Here is a 5,351-nt window from a genome sequence, read left to right on the forward strand (position 1 = left end):
TTACCATTAATTTTTTGAATTTGGATATTCATGGTCGCTCTGCGGCCGATAGACATGTGTCTTCTCAGCCCTCTGTGATTGGCTATGTTAAGTGGAAAGATGTTCTTACGGGCCAATGGAACGGCCCTGACCCCGTGCTGACATGGGCACGAGGATCTGTATGTGTTTTTCCTCAGGATCGCACAGAACCATTGTGGGTCCCTGAACGCCTGACAAGAAGAGTCTTGGCGCCAGCTACTCAGCAACAAGAATTACCACGACAATCCCGCGATGAGGATCTTCATTCTGCTGAGTGCTCTGGCTCTGGTGCTGATGCCGATGACGCAGACGACACCAATGCAGTGGTGGGCAGTGGCACGGGCTTGGCCAATGCCGATGCCGGTTCATGGTAATTCTAGTGTCCTTCCCACTCTTTTTTCTACCTCATGTGAGATGTCTGCTCCCTGTGCCTCTCCTAGAGGGGACGTGGAAAGCATTTTCAATCAGTCTCAAGTTAATCTCACAGGAGTTTTTTGTTTTAGCCTTGGGAACGCTCATTGTATCAGTCTTAAGACCAAGAATTTGACTAACTGGGAGGATCCATTGTGGTCCAGTCAGGTCTCAGGGAGCATTCTCAGTGCTGTATTGAGCCAAGTAGTCTCGGGGGAACAATCTGGCTCAGGAACCCCTGCAAGTAGCTCTGCTTTAAACATAACTACCTTGGCTATTATCTCTGAGGTGCTAATCCCAATGCCTCCTTCTTCTAATAATCTTTATAATGCCACTCATTTTAAGGCCTCTCCTTATTGTACCCCCAATCTCGGTTTCCCTCCAACATTCACGCCTTGTCAGGATCATTCTTGGGAGAAACGTCAAGTTGCTAAAGGTTTCTCCTTTTCCCCCTCTCTTAAGAGGCATGTTTACAACTTTAACAACAGTGCCAACTCCTCTACAGGAGCGGGCTGGTCCTGGTTTCAATGGCTGATTTCCAACAACAAGGGGGCCTCAGCTGATATTTCTGCATTGGCTCGATTACTGGGGGCCAAAAGTTGGCTGGCTAATGTTTCTGGCACTGTTTACGAGAGTGAGCGAGGTAATAGACTCACATCTGTTTCGTTCAACTCTCTGTTAGATAATGCCACATTGCCCCCTGCAGCGGTTTGTGTTCAATCCCCGTTCTTACTCCTCTTGGCTAATGACACCTCGTCAGAGATGCTGGATTGTTCTTATGTTACCTGTCTCTTAGCTGAATGTTGGGATGGTTCCTCGACTGTGGCAGTGGTTATGAAAATTCCAACTTTTGTCCCAATCCCAGTCACTGCAGACCCTGACAAATTCCCCATTGTTGAGCTACTTAGAGTCCGCAGGGATTTTGGAATCACGGCTGCTATAGTGACAGCCGTGGCGGTATCTGCTGCTGCAGCGGTCGCGGCCGGAGTGGCCATGGCCAATCAAGTGCAGACTGCTGCCACTGTTAATCAAGTTGTTCAACAAACTTCCACCATACTTGAATCCCAAAATGCAATTAATCAACATATTTTGTCAGGGATTTTAGCTGCCAACCAAAGAATAGATTTACTCCAAGCTCAGGTAGAAGAATTGGCTGACCTAGTGCTTTTGGGCTGTGTTGACCAACGTGCACATTTATGTATAACCTCTGTCAGATTTAATGATTCCAGGAATGCTTCCCGTATCATTGGCGAATACTTGGCCGGAAATTGGTCCATGGCAGCGGAAGACCTGATCCAGTCTCAACTAACCCAGATAGCTGTCTTGAATAGTACCCGTGTCGATCCCATAACTTTGGGTCAATTCACCGATTGGATATCTTCTGCCTTTTCCTTTTTTAAAGAGTGGGTGGGGGTAGGCATTTTTGGGGCAATGTTTTGCTTCGGTATGGTTCTCTGCTTATGGTTTCTCTGTCGCCACAAGGCCCGCAATGCTCATGATAAGGCTATGATCATACAAGCTCTTGCAGCTTTAGAAAATGGCAACTCACCTCAAGTTTGGCTTGCGCAAATTAAACAGTAAATCTTTGACATGGTCGTTGCACCCCAAGTTTTACGGACACCGCACTGGGAACGACATGTCTCTTCTTGCTATTCTCTTAGTGTTGGAAAGCCCTTGCACTCTGCCGGCTTTACTGCCATTGCACACAGATGGGTTTCCACACTAGTGCTTTTCTATCGCTTTAGGACTCGTGCCTTTCTTTTAGGGTGTTGCCAACTTGTTTGTCGTTGTATTTCTAAACAGCCACAGTTCAGCCTCGGCTATCCCCTTTCGTCCACCATCGTCACGATACAGGATGCAAGGCAAGGCACTGCACTTGAGTGATCCTTGGAGTGGACCTCAAGGAGAGCATGTCCTATTGCATGCGGGTTAGACGCGTCCACGCCCCGTCCCACGGAAAAAGCGTCGGCTGATATGGCCTCAAATCTGGGGAAGGCGCCTCCTTGGGGCTGAGCCATACTATGCAGCCCTTTCTGCACAGTGGGATAGGACCTCTACTCTCGCCTGTATTGTTTTTAGAAAACAAAAGGGGGAACTGTGGTGAGCCGCTTCGGCGGACTGTGGTCGCCATTACAAGATGGCGCTGGCCTCGTTGTGGTCTTCAGACAAACAACTCCTTATTTGGGAGAGTTGGCGCATGGTTCTTTACCACCCTATGAGAAAGCTCCACATGGCAGCTTTGCATTGGGCCTTGGGATACTTTATTAAGGCTGGGAGGGGCTTTCGGGAGTTAGTTGAAGAAAGTTCGAGGATCCGAATAAACGGCTGAAAGAAGATTCCTGGTGTTGCGTCTTCCTTGCGGGCAAGGGGGTTGCGACAACCCAATCTTGATGACACTTTCAGGTAATGATCAGTACCCCAATCCCACTTGGCTCACCAAATGTCGTTCTTCTAGGTTAAACCGTTCGTTGGCAGTAACAGTGTTAATTTTTAGGTTTCACTCTGTTTTCGCCAATATGGATACATGTAGTTGGAACTCTAAATCAAACACGGTTTGTGCTAGCTCTTTGAAACTTGACACAATAAAGTAGTTCCAAGTTCTGTCTCTATGGTTTGTTTTCTATTGATGTAGCCCTAAGCAGAGACTGGCGCAAATCACTTTCATGGAAAGGGGTTGCCAAGCTTCCAAAACACTACGAGTTTCCTGAAATCTCATCACACATTTTTTCACCCAGTCTTGACGACACTTTCAGGTAATGATCAGTACCCCAATCCCACTTGGCTCACCAAATTTCGTTCTTCTAGGTTAAGCCATTCGTTGGCAGTAACAGTTTTAATTTTCACGTTCACCAAATTTCCTTCTTCTAGGTAAAACTGTTCGTTGGCAGTAACAGTTTTAATTTTCAGGTTCACTCTCTTTTCTCCTATATGGATACATGTAGTTGGGAATCTAAATCAAACACGGTTTGTGCTAGCTCTTTGAAACTTGACACAATAAAGTAGTTCCAATTCTATCTCTATGCTTTGTTACCTATTGATGTAGCCCTAAGCAGAGACTGGCGCAAATCACTTTCATGGAAATAGGTTTCCAAGCTTCTAAAAAACTACGAGATTCCTGAAATCTCAGCACACATTTTTTCATCCAGTCTTGATAACACTTTCAGGTAATGATCAGTACTAAATCCCACTTGGCTCACTAAATTTCGTTCTTCTAGTTTAAACCGTTCGTTGGCAGTAATGATTTTAATTGTTAGTTTTCACTCTGTTTTCTCCTATATGGATACATGTAGTTGGTACTCTAAATCAAACACGGTTTGAGCTAGCTCTTTGAAATTTGACACAATAAAGTAGTTAAATGTTCCATCTCTATGGATTGTTTCCTATTGATGTAGCCCTCAGGAGAGACTGGCAAAATCACTTTCATGGAAAGGGGATGCCAAGCTTCTAAAAAATTACGAGTTTCCTGAAATCTCAGTACAAATTTTTTCACCCAATCTTGATGACACTTTCATGTAATGATCAGTACCCCAATCCTACTTGGCTCACCATATTTCGTTCTTCTAGGTTAAACCGTTCGTTGGCAGTAACAGTTTTAATTTTTAGGTTTCACTCTGTTTTCTCCTATATGGATACATGCATTTGGAACTCTAAATCAAAGACGGTTTATGCTAGCTCTTTGAAACTTGACACAATAAAGTAGTTCCAAGTTCTATATCTATGGTTTGTTTCCGATTGACGTAGCCCTAAGCAGAGACCTGCGCAAATCACTTTCATGGAAAGGGTTTGCCAAGCTTCCAAAAAACTACGAGTTTCCTGAAATCTCAGCACTCATTTTTCACCCAATCTGGATGACACTTTCAGGTAATGATCAGAACCCCAATCCCACTTGGCTCACCATATTTTGTTCTTCAATGTTAAACCGTTCGTTGGCAGTAACAGTTTTAATTTTTAGGTTTCACTCTGTTTTCTCCTATATGGTTACATGTAGTTGGAACTCTAAATCAAACACGGTTTGTGCTAGCTCTTTGAAACTTGACACAATAAAGTAGTTCCAAGTTCTATCTCTATGGTTTGTTTCTGATTGACGTACCTCTAAGCAGAGACCTGCGCAAATCACTTACATGGAAAGGGGTTGCCAAGCTTCCAAGAAACTTCGAGTTTCCTGAAATCCCCACACATATTTTTTCACCCAGTCTTGATGACACTTTCAGGTAATGATCAGTACCCCAATCCCACTTGGCTCACCAAATTTCGCTCTTCTAGGTTCAACCGTTCGTTGGCAGTAACAGTTTTAAATTTGAGGTTTCACTCTGTTTTCCCCTATATGGATACATGTAGTTGGAACTCTAAATCAAACACGGTTTGTGCTAGCTCTTTGAAACTTGACACAATAAAGTAGTACCAAGTTCTATCACTATGGTTTGTTTCCTATTGATGTAGCCCTAAGCAGAGAACGGCTCAAATCACTTTCATGGAAAGGGGTTGCCAAGCTTCCAAAAAACTACGAGTTTTTTGAAATCACAGCACACATTTTTTTGACCAAATCTTGATGACACTTTCAGGTAATGATCAGTAAACCAATCGCACTTGGCTCACCAAATTTCGTTCTTCTAGGTTAAACCGTTCGTTGGCAGTAAGAGTTTTAATTTTTAGGTTTCACTCTGTTTTCTCCTATATGGATACATGTAGTTGGAACTCTAAATAAAACACGGTTTGTGCTAGCTTTTTGAAACTTGACACAATAAAGTAGTTCCAAGTTCTATCTCTATGGTTTGTTTCCTATTGATGTAGCCCTAAGCAGAGACTGGCGCAAATCACTTTCATGGAAAGGGGTTGCCAAGCTTCCAAAAAACGACGAGTTTCCTGACATCTCAGCACACATTTTTTCACCCAATCTTGATGACATTTTCAGGTAATGATCA

At 43.8% G+C, this 5,351-nt stretch overlaps 1 long non-coding RNA gene across 1 annotated transcript; it reads left to right on the forward strand.

Annotated features, from left to right (window-relative positions):
* The first annotated feature begins 252 nt into the window (after positions 1-252).
* LOC308635349 lies at positions 253-2,535 on the forward strand. The gene is made up of 3 exons (XR_014019177.1): positions 253-344; positions 1,659-1,842; positions 2,195-2,535. It is a non-coding gene; the product is annotated as an uncharacterized lncRNA (long non-coding RNA).
* The last annotated feature ends 2,816 nt before the right edge of the window (positions 2,536-5,351 follow it).

This window comes from Spermophilus citellus (assembly GCF_964194105.1).
Source record: "Spermophilus citellus genome assembly, chromosome: 16".
NCBI lineage: Eukaryota > Metazoa > Chordata > Mammalia > Rodentia > Sciuridae > Spermophilus > Spermophilus citellus.